This window comes from Ambystoma mexicanum, chromosome 12 (genome assembly GCF_040938575.1).
Source record: "Ambystoma mexicanum isolate Mex_15411 chromosome 12, UKY_AmexF1_1, whole genome shotgun sequence".
Taxonomy (NCBI): domain Eukaryota; kingdom Metazoa; phylum Chordata; class Amphibia; order Caudata; family Ambystomatidae; genus Ambystoma; species Ambystoma mexicanum.
This window is the reverse complement of record NC_090936.1, coordinates 276,281,399-276,293,578: the sequence shown is the minus strand read 5'-3', so window position 1 is coordinate 276,293,578 and position 12,180 is coordinate 276,281,399. Positions and strand designations below refer to the sequence as shown.

General features: G+C 44.3%; 1 protein-coding gene across 1 annotated transcript in view; it reads right to left on the bottom strand.

Moving 5' to 3' along the window:
* Positions 1 to 11,783, bottom strand: part of LOC138513506 (solute carrier organic anion transporter family member 1C1-like) — a 503,198-nt gene extending 491,415 nt beyond the window's left edge. The window contains exon 1 of the mRNA XM_069628421.1: positions 11,573 to 11,783. The gene's annotated coding sequence lies outside the window, so the exon portion shown is untranslated. The remainder of the gene's footprint in view (positions 1 to 11,572) is intronic.
* Positions 11,784 to 12,180: the final 397 nt, after the last annotated feature.

The following is a 12,180-nucleotide window of genomic DNA, read 5'->3' as shown; positions in this document are numbered from 1 at the left end:
AATGAACAGAACACATGGGCCTCATTACAAGTTTTGATAATAATGCCAGAAATAATGCTGGTAATTCAGGCTCCGGCATTTTTTCCGGACCGACACACTTCAAGTTTGTCGATGGGGGCCATGGATCTCGCGGCAGGTCTGACCTGTCCGGAGTTCTGGCCCCTACCAGAAAATAAATGCTCTACCAGCAGATAAATGTCTGAATCACTGGCTCCGATATTAACAGTGCCGGTGATTAGGGAAATCCTATCCCATGTATCGTACTCTATGCAAATGGGAATTTACTGACACTCCAACGCCTGTAATATCCTGATAATTCCAGGATATCTGCGGTGGCGACGGTAAGTGCAGTTTGCTGGGATCCCAGCAAACGTATAGTTACGGCCATAGAATTGTTTGGTTGTAAGTGGTTACATTCAGTGGCTATCACAATGAGATGGAATACTAGTAGAAAAGTGAAAATCGTACAATTGTTTGGGGGCAGGAGATTAAATTCAGAGGCTGTAACTGAGTGTGTTATCATTTCGTGATGAGACAAACATACTAGCAAAGAGAACATTATAGACTGGAGGCAGGAGGTTATATTCATTGACTCCAACTTAATCTGTCCTCTTGTTGTGCCGAGACAGGATATTAGGGAAGAGAACATTGCAGAGAAAGGATTCCTTGCAAGCAGGATTTTACTTTGGTTGCTGTAACTGAGTGTGACATCTTTTTGTAATGAGACATAACACTGGCAGAGGAGAGAGCATCATATTTTTGTCCGGAGGCAGCACATTCCATTGAGTGGCTGTAACAGAGGATATCGTTTTGTGGAGAAACAGAATACTTGTGAAGAGAAAATAATGGCATTGTTTTGGGCAAGGTACTATAGTCAGTGGCTGTGAGTGTGCCATCTTTTTGTGATGAGGCAGACTACTAGTAGTGCATAGAATTTCCAAGAATTGTTTAGAGGAACATTACATTCAGTTGCTGTTACTGAGAGTGTCATCTTTTTGTGACATGACAGAATAATAATAGCTAATAGGAAATTATGGAATTGTTTGGAAGGAGGAGATTACATTCTGTGGCTCAAACTTAGTGTGCAAGACATGCGCCATCTTTTTGTGACAACAACTACTAGGGAAATCCACATTTCCTGAAATAAAAGCATGTAGCATTATATGTCCCAGGGAAGAGAAATAATCATCTTGCGTACTAATATGTCTGGAGCACCTAAGCCTGCCATTGGTTGTGAAGGAATATGACCAGAAGGAATTTTAAATCAGCCAGAGCATGAACCATGTGTAGCACAGATGCCATAAATGTGCATGGGAAACTGAATGGACATCACATTCAGCAGCACCTTCTACCACACGTCACTCTGGTGTGCTAAACAAATCAGTACATGTTCAGGGATTGCAGCTGAAAAGGATTAGGTTCATCCCACTCTCCTTGGGGCAGAAGTAGGGGGTGTGTAGATTTCTGCCAATGGTGTGCTGGGAGAAACAACCCACGGTTTAGAGGAGATGATGATTGAGGTAACAAGCACATGATCAGCCCTGGGAAGCAATACATATTGAGGAGCAGGATATGGAAGGTATGAGGAGCAGAATATAAGAGGCTCCTGGTCTCTACCACTGTCAACATGCAGTGGGTCTAAGAATAATGATATGATGATGAGAAAGATGAATATTATGACCCACACAGTTCCAGGCTGCAACACATAATTCCGGAAACCCCTGCAAATGGGCTAAAAGATTTTACCACAGCTTTTAGTGACCTATCACTCAAACATATCACTCTATAATATGTGGGGTTACATCATTTTTCTTTCCTGTATACTGGGACAGTTGAGCAAGTTAACCAGGTCTCATGCAAGACTCTTGACATCTATACATTTTTCACAATGTTTAACAAAAGAAAAACCAGATTGGGTGGGTCATTTTATAAAGATTACCCGAAACACCTTCAGGACCGAGTGCCTTCAAGTCCATTCATAATTTCATCTATTTCTGATAAACATACTCTATCGGCAACTATTTAAATATAGCAAAATGTAGTGCACAGGAGGAGGGAGGGTATGCCATATAGTAAACAGAATCTGTAGTATTCCACGTCAAGACGGTAAAGTAAAATAATTATTGTGGGGTGTTCCATCATTTGCTCTTGCACAATTACCCACATTAACAGATCAGCTAGTGCAGAGCTCCTTCAGTGAGGGCGAACATGACACATGGCTAAGTAAAAACGTGATGGGGTCCAGACATGTAATAACTGTGTTATTTGTAGGCATGGAATGAATAAGACTAAAGTGTGTAATGATGAAAACACATCAGTTATATAGCAATGGAAGCACACTACTGCCATGGATCATACAATACTCTACATATTGAAATACAACATCTGTGGTGTACATATGTTATCATGTCATAATTGAAATGCAGGACATTCCATGAATTGCCTAAAGGTGCAAATGCATGAGCATTGCATGGAATAGTAAAAGGTGGCACTAAACACCCAATTGGGTGTGCACAATATGGTATTATCCAAAATGACATTTTACAATTGACCTTTTGCACAATTGACTTAATTATAGTGGTTTTAATTGACATTCTGCACAATTGACCTTTATATGCTTTTAGTTATTTTATATATGTATTTGGTTGGTTTTGGATTATAAATAATATAAGGGGATTGGGTGGGGGATTGCAGGGGGTTTTGGATTGGGTGGGGAGTTGTAGGGGTTTCCTAATTGACCTTCTAAATTAGGTTAATTCTCCCGAGGTCAATTCTCTCGAGGTCAATCGTGAAAAGGTCAATTAGTATACAACCCACAATATGCAGTCACATCAGATTGAACCCAGTTCTTTTAAGGTTTTGTGGTACAAAAATGGTGTCTACCTCCTTTGCCCATGAAGAATGCCCATTAAGAATGGTGCCGGTGCTTCTGTGTCCCAATTCTGGAGGATTAATTCTTAATGGTGCCGGTACTTCCATGACGGCTTTGCCTGCTGTGACCGCTGTGCCCGGCAAGGTCAGGCCTGTCAAGCACAGCAGCTCCAGCAGGCAAATCCATAGTAAGCTTACCGGCACTGTTGTTTCCGAACCAGCAAACTTAGAATTAGGCCCATTATTTCCTTCTGAATGGGGGTCATTACAAGTCTGCCGGTCCGGAAATAAGGTTGCCGGTAGCCACATACTGGCACCCTTTCTGGAACAGCAGACTACAACTGTGCCTGCCGGCTTGGTTGTATATGGCAGATCTGACCTGCCGGGCGCAACTGCCCCGGTAGGCAGAGTTGCCATTGAAGCACCGGAAGCATTACTAACAGTGCCAGTGCTTCCGATTTCCCATTCCTGTGGAGTCCCCATGGGCATGGTAACTACCATTTTCCGTCGCATGATATACTGGGCCGGTAATGTCCCGATGCCACCGGGATCTCAGGTGGCGAAACAGGTGTTCCAGTCTGCCGGCAACCAGCAAGTATCACTGGCGGGTTCCCGCCAGACTCGTAATGACCCCCAATGTTTCTTAAGCTAATTCGGACGTTAGGTTGAAGTGTTATTGTCGTCAGAAAGTGTCTTTCTACTTTGTTTCTATTGCTAAAGTTGTTAAGACTGAGCTTGTGAATACAGCGCAACGTTTCCACTTTTGTATTTGTTTTTCCCATTGTTAATTTTGCTATGTTTGATCTCATGAATGTAGAGCACAGTGTGCAGCTTGATTCACTTTTCTGTGGCGGGGAGGCTATTGCCACTCATAACACCTAGAGCCAAACCTGGGGCCACATTAAAGAAACTTTGCAACAGAGCAAGTGCAATTAGCGTTGGGGCAAAAGTTGCACTGGTGCAAAAAATATTTACTGGATGCACTTTTCCACAAGCGCAAATTTTCCAGTAAGGTCACAACTTGGGCAAACATTGCTTTGATGCATAAATGCATTGAAAGTATATGGGGCTGATTTACAAAAAAAAGCTCAAAACGTGCATGAAGCCTTACCGCCACCGCTGAAATCGGGCTGCACAAAACTATTGCATGGTGAGCTCTTTTACAGAGTAAACTCCGTGCAAAATCCAAAGGCACAAAGGAAAAACTGTAATGCCGCACATGCCCACAATACACTCCCAGCGCAGTGTCAGAGTGCCCGTGTGCCAGCATTGTGCTGCACCGGGAGCACTAAAAAGTCAATTGTAGTGATTGCATGGTGCAATCATACAACGTGTCTCAACAAATGAACATATTACCTACTGATAATCTTCATTACTCCTAGTCTTCCTCCAACTTTTCACAGTAGTTACTCTATGAAGACCCTCGGCCTTCTGACAGAACTTTTCCCTAAAAATTACTGTTTTCTTTTCTTGACCCTCCCCCTCATAGTTTTGCATGTAAAGCACCTGACCAACCCATAATCCACTGATCAATACCTAAAGAACTGAGACGATTTTACCACCAGGGATGCAGAGGCGGGTGTCAGTGCTGTGACGAGGAAGAGTAAGAATAAGAGTAATGAAGGTAGGGCGAACACAATGGCCACGAAGGGGGCAGAATATGCATCAACCCTCATAAATTTGTGAAAAAGGAGGGTGTCAGTACAGTGAGGAAGAAGAGTCGGAATGAGACTAATGAAAATTACCAGTAAGTAATCTGAGAGGGAGGACATCTCTCACAGAGACCAATGGGAGAGGGGCAAAAGTGCTATGGATAGACATATGTCCAGATTATTTAACAGAGCCACATCAGGCAGGCCGATGGCCCTAGCCCTGGACAGTCCAAACCAAGGGACCTTCAGAGAATCACTGAAGCCCCAGGCAAAGCCCAGGGACGAAAGCAACTGTGATCCATCCCCCAACTTGAAAAGTCTTCAGGGAAAAACAAGCAAGACAGGGGATCAGCACTCCCCACTATATGAAAGGGTAAGACCCCATCCATTGACTCCCCACCCACATCTAGCCATTGGTTCTCAAATTGTGGCACTGCACAACTGTTGAAAGGCGGTAACAAAGGGATTCAAAAGGGCTACCCCGGTTTGAGGGTGATGACTGAACACCAGGGCAGGTACTCCCAAAAGAAGCAGGAATGGTTGCTGGGGCGTATAATACCCTCACCCACGCTATAGTCTATAATACATTAACTATGGTTACTGGGGAGAGAAAATCCCCCTGAAGGAACGGGCCTGCATGAAGTCCTCTTTCTCAGTGGACAGTGCTCCAAAAATGACCAACGAACAGCAGTCCCAAGAGCTGCATCTCAGGTGGGCTACAGAAGCAGACATTGCAGTGGACAGCACCAAGTGCCTAAGTGCTCAGATTCAGACGCCCATCCACACTTTTCAACGTGTCACCCAAGCAGATCCTGATTACCATTACACAACCTGAATGTTCCGAGGTGCTAGCCTAAGGTGGACGTGGGCTGATTCAGAGGTTAGGTACTGCAAAATGACTGAAACAACAGTCAAAACAACACTCCAACATACCCAGCATGAGAACAACCTCAGCCTCACAACTAACAGAATAGAGGGGAATGACAGGGAGAACACTCACAACAATGTTAAAAATGTAAATCATGACACACTACCATACTGCAAGACCAGGCCATCTGCCTTCAGACGGAGGAAGTAGTACAGTGGTGTTCAAACTGTGGGGCTTGCTACTTTACGGGAGTCCAAAGGATGTCCAAGGGGGGTGCCATGCTCTTTCAAATGTCTAACACAAAATATAAGCAATTCATGCTTGGGAGGGGCGTTGGCAACCGCAGGTCTCTTTCATTAAGTTACGGCTGAAGCGTGTTCCCCAGTGACCTGATGCAGTTGCAGTAGTTGCTCAATCCCACCCCCTGCAGTTTTGCAGGACTAGGGATATCCATCTGCAGCCACCCGAAGCCTGGGCATCCCTGGCGCTCAGCCCAGCTGAAACTCAAGCAATGCCCTATACTCACCGAAACCCGGGGCTGCCTCCTCTCCTAAAGTCAATGCTCTGTAGGGACTGACGGGAAAACACTAACAACATACTTAGACCCACAATGCCCTGCAGTGGTGCACAAGGCTCTTTCAAATGTTTAACACACAATATAAGTAATTCTAGTTGGGCGGCAGGTAACAGCAGGGCTCTTTCATTAAGTCATGGCTGATGCATAGACCCCAGTGACCTACAGTGCTGTTGACCTACATTGCTTACTCCTAGCACCCTGCCCTTTGTTATAAAAGATGTTGACAGTCTAAATTCGAGTTTTTAAAAGGGCTCAAGGAATGCAACTGTGTTTTATCAATTAAAACAACTCGTCATACCATCTAAGGGACTAACATGGTAAGGGCCAAAAGACAGGCCGACCAATGATAGCCAGCAATTAAAGACCTGTAAAGAATTCAAAGGAGCATGCATCAGTGGGTAATACTGCAAGTGCCATATAACATTTCCACTTTAATGAAGTTTTATTTTGTTTTTACTTTTATTTATTGATTGAAGTGAAGTTCTACCTAGACTCAGCAGAGTGCTTTTTAAGGGTTGGGTAGCAATGTTTAGGCTTTCATCCTTTACAGTAGCGCAGTACTGTGAGCTGCTTTCTGTGCGTCCATTGGGATTAGTCAATGGTCAAGATAAAAGCAGCAGCCAAAATGGGTATTCCTCTGGAGTAGAATCATATTCAATTCGTGACTTACTTTTTCACACCTATCACTACAAAATATTCAGACATGGAGGCATGCTATGAATCAATTATGTAAAAACATCAGTATTTATTTGTAGTCGATCAAAAATACATTCTATGTCATAAGCATACATGGCGGGTGGGAGAGCAGGAGGTAACCACATCTGATGTGTTTCTCTCAAAAAGGCTTTTTCAACAGAGTCTAGATGGTTACTTGTACACATTTTAAATAGCAGAATGAATTTCATTTCCTGCAAACGCCACATTGCTGATAATGGCAGTGGAGGCAGAGATCTTCGGACAGAGTAAGGTGGCCCAGTGTGCATTATACATACATATCTATTTATCAGTACACAAAGACAGAATTCCTTATTCCGATGTTTTAACAGAGGTAGGCATTAAAAATGCCCGACTGAAATGTCATTACACATCACCCATGTTAGTATCACCCATGTCATGTTGTTAATTTTGGGAAGAATTCTTAGGTTCATTCACAGTTGTTTCACCCATAAACAATAAAGAAAGAACCACACAGACACCTGTACATAAACTTCTAACCCATCTTAGAATGTCTTCATTATTTAGTCTATAATTATTGGAAAGTTGTTCTCACGTGACTAACAAAGAAATATATATCTACAGTTCATTACATTCAAAACAGTACATCTATAAGAGTGGAGACATTGTGACATACAGCTGGCATACCCAGTCCATCCTTTAAGAACAAATGAATGGCATCACTGATATTATGTCCACTGGAGTATGAGGTTGCAAATTGCACTGTTATTCTCACCTCCATCTGTCTCAGTGGCTGTCCCCAGAGTCTACCTCCTTTGCCCATGAAGAATGCCCATTAAGAATGGTGCCGGTGCTTCTGTGTCCCAATTCTGGAGGATTAATGAAATTGCAGGCACTTGACTTCCCGACTGCCATAATAAGAATAGCCCGGTGGCATCGGGAAAAGTCAGGCACCGGTAATTCATCACGGGTCCAGTGGCAACCCGTCAGGAGCATCGGCGCGTTTACCACCGGACCCGTTGTTAGGGAGAATTCTTATAAATGGCTAATTTCCCTTACCTAATGAGTCCCTCAGCAGATTTGCTGGATTTCTAGGAATTATTTCTTTCACCTGGTAAGAGTGCAAGCCTTTTTCCCACTCTTACAGTGTGTAGTTACCATTTCTGTGATCTTGGACTCTGGAGCCTCACCTACTACAAGAGCACCATTTTTTGTGTGTGTACACAGCACCTTCAGTGCAGTAACGCAGGGTTGTCATTTAGACTTTCCTCTAACTCCATTTTTCTGGGTCTGACTACTGTCTCCCAGAAACAGGTAAAGTTGACATTAACTTTATGTAGTCTCTTTAAACTACAGACCCAGTACCCCCCATCTTCCATGTAGTATTGGGAAGGGTTAATTCTTATCCCTTTTTGTCTGTGTCTCTTGGAGCACTGTTTCACCCCCTTTACATCAAGAGTTGGCTGGTGGCAGTGGTAACTACCCTACCTTTTCTACCGCGGTTATCTTATATAACCATGGTATTGTTTTAGGCTATCATATTAGCCTCAAACATGAACAGAACCCGCTTGACCAAATACATTTTATTTTGGCTCCGGCTGGGTTTAGTCACCATTTCATTTTTTTTAAAGTCTTTCTCGTGTTCTTCTCTGTGCGCCAAACCAGGGTTTATTCCCTTGTTCGACGTCTTTTCGCAGGCTTCTGCACAGAAGCCCTTCTTAAGGCGCCTGAAAGTCTGGGTAGGCAGGATGTTAGGGAGGGGTCTTCGGACCAATGTCATGGGTTCCCTTGGTAACCCAAGTTGCACGCCTGTCTGATTGGCTAAGGGGACTCTCCTTGCCAGGACAGCCACCTTGCTGTGTGATTGACAGCCAGGCTGTCTGAATGGGGGAAAACTGCATAAAAATCAGGTTTCTGGGACTGGAAAGGCAGAGTCGCCACTGGAATGCAAGAACCAATGAGGAGCTGATGGGACCCCTTCAAGGACTGAACCACCCGGTGAAGCCCTGCTGCAGATCTGAATCGTCCGAATCCGCCGACAGAGAAGATCCTCCAGAAAAATTCTTCCCTTGAGATGGTGGGACCAACCAGTTCGCCCAAACTGCAAGCCTGGTTGAATTTTCTGTACAGAGCTACAGTGGGCTGGATAACCAGGAAGGTAGGTCCCTGCTTGGGTTTTAAGGAGCACACCTTTTATTCGTTGTTTTGCCCTGCTGCTGGTTTCTTCCCTGGGTAGTGCAGGACCCTCCAGTCTTCCTACTTTGTGTCAGTCCGACAGTCGCTTCAGGAACCGTGATCCTGCAGGAACTATTAGGAACGTCCGCCTCAGCTACAGCTTCCACTCCGTTTTAAGGTACTGTGCAAACCCGGTTGCTCGTTTCGTTCAGCCATGGGCAAAGTGTGTGAAATCTTTCTCCAATCTGAGGGCTTGTCCTTCTCTTCTCTTTGAACTAACTTTTCTACCACCCAACCTCATCCGAAATACCGTGGCACAAACTTTACCGTGAAATACCCTGAACCATGTGATCTTGAGCAAAAGACTTTTGTCCTATTGACTTTGGTCCTAAGCCTTTTCTACCTGATTCTATCACTGTAGTTCCTCTTGTTCTATTGCCCTGAGTACTTACCTGTTGGTGTGGTTCAATTTCTATTAACTTTGTCTTTCCCTCCCTTTTAATTTTTTGGAGTGCCATTTTGCTCCTTCTTCATTTTGTGATGTTAACTTGTCTGGGATTTAAGGGAAGTGGTTTGGTGTATTAAGAGTGTGATTTTTAAACTGCCTATAGTGGTGTAATGTTATACAACTGAAGAGTGAAATAAATGTATATACTTTTAATTGAAAACCTTGAGTCAGTGTTTACCTGAATGATAATAATTGCTGTCTTTTGTGTAACTATTTGATACTGCTCACTTACTCCTGAGGTAAGTCTGGCTGCTCAGCCATCGCTACCACTTTAACTAGTACAGGCTTGTACCATAGGTGAATTTGTACTGTCACTTGTAGTCTTAATTGTGTGTGGTGTTCGCAAAGGGTACTGCACATAATTCTGCCTAACACCCGTAATGAGGCACCATGTGTTCTTGCTCTGAATGGGTTACCTTTTGCGCTAATAGGCGTCTCAAATATTATTGCGCAATAATGTTCTCTAAATTAACGTGATTCATTCTTTTGCACTGCCCAAAAATGCGCATGTATATCCAGCAGCACATGGCCCCATTTCTACTAATAGTGATTGCATTGCACCAATAATGCATGGCAAAGAGGTATTCCCAGAAATGGCACATACTGAAAAATAGGTCAAAGCAAAGAGCAACAGTATGAAGGAAAGCGCGAGAGAGGTGTAGCTTGAAATCAGCGTACACATATAACCCAAGCCCCCTCTTAAGTGCTCGCGTTTCCCTCATGGCTCTCGGGCGCTACCAAGATCTCGAGTCCCCACTCCTGCTGCCCTCTGCCAGCTTTCTCCAAACACACGCTTCCCTCTCCGCCTCGCCTCCCTTTCCTCCCCCTAGCCCAGCACACACAACCCCTTGAGGAAACAATGCGAAATATTATGATAGCAGCCCTCTCGTCCGGACGTATTGTCCTTAACAGCTTGACGCTCTTGCTGGGGGTAAAAGGGACCTCCCCAGGACGCCGCACACGAATCTCTGATCTTTTACAAGAGTCAAGTATACATTTGAAGGCTGTACTACATCCACAATGGCAGCGCTATGAAAATATTAAATGAGAATGAGCGTGTGTAGGCAAGTCCCCTGTTCCCCTTCCGCATGGTCATTCCTTAAGCACATTAACCCCTAAACTGCTCAATTAAGACCTGGATACCTCTGGCAGGACCCAGAACACCGCCCCACAGACAGGCTATTCTCTCTGAAACTACTAAGCTGGCGATTTCGCACAGTATAAAATCCTATTAACATAACACACCCGATTTTTGTAGACATGTTGGTGTTGCGCTTTTTGAAAGAAGTTATGAAACTAGTTGGGAAAGTGTCTTCTTATTGCAAAAATGACACTGCATTGCATACTGTGAAAGTAACGTGTCTGTTCAAAGGTCAACAACCTTTGGGTTTGGGCTACACTTCCTAAATGTGCTTGCCAGCATAGTCAATGATGGGTCATGGGAGTTGTAGTCTAGCACAACCACCTAGCCAGGTTGCTCCACCGCAGTTTCACAGATGCTGTTAACTGCCACAGGGCTCCCTGGCACCATGGAAAAATTGCAAGGGCTCGTGGTTTTTGACGAAAATTCACAATTCCCCACTGCAGCAGCCGGGCCCCCAGCTCTTTCATCATTCATAATTGGAAGGCGATATTCTCACGTCGAAATTAACCCTGCAAGCGTTACTGACGACGATCATTTCCGCGGGCATTTTCTCCAGGCGGTTAAATAACAGAATTCGCGGACTTCACATAACGGTCGTTTTCTTCTGACTAATCTGATTAGAGTACATTTTTTTGCAGCATACCACTTGCTCTCTGGAATGCAGACCATGCAGGAATTAAGTTGCCAAGAAATGAGCGCAATCGCCTAGGAGTTGCATTCTGCTTGACTATCCTTACACTCTCGAAAGATGGCCTGTATTCCTTTTTTCTTTTTTTTTCCTATCACGCTTAATCGATTTAACAAAGAAATCTGAAATCGGTGCATAACACGCTTGCTTGGAAAAACATCGTTCTGAACACATCGAATTATTTCATTAAAAAATACACACAAATGAACACCTCGCTCCGGTTTGTTTCAAGGAATGTGAAACTTTAAAGTACGAAATGCACACCGCCACAGAAACACAAAGTGAAAAATGCCGCGGCAGTCCGTCCCAACAACCATTGCGTTCAATAATCTGTTCAATTATACGTACAAATACACCTTGGTATTAGTGCATTGGAAACTACAGTTGAAGTGCCATTTAAAATGCAATACATACCAGGGATCTTCGGGTACTTGTAACAGCATTCAGTCCATCAGCTGGAAGCGAAAACACTGTTTGAACGAGATGCGCTGCCCGTTATCAGCCAGCAATAATTAACCCCACCCTTAAACGCTCTTTGACCAAAAGCAAATTGAAATAGGAGCCAGGTAAACTTTGGGGATCTCCTCAGCCCCTCTACAAACGCACCGCCTCCCAGCGCTCATCTGCGCCCTAAGCCGCTCAGCTTTGCATTACACAACAGCTCGAATGGAGAGGAAGCCGTCTCTAGACCAAGAATTAGACACCAAGGGAGCGAGCACAATACAAGCTCAACCCCCTCAAAATGTTTGTGAGGACATCATCCTACACACAAAAGATGTAGGGGGTTGTAGGGGGGGCACTGTGTAAACCGACCTAAAAGTACAGCTTGTTTTAAAAAGCAAAAGAACGCCTAGATGAATGAGTTCTTGTGGCGAAGATGACGGCGTTCCCGAGCTGTCACTGTTACAGCACGAGTCGTTTCCAATGCGCTCACCCGCCGTCTGTAGCACATTGCGTACGGGGCCTTCCAGTACAGACGTGTACTGGTTTTCCGGTTGTCCGAGGCATTGCACAGCCACATA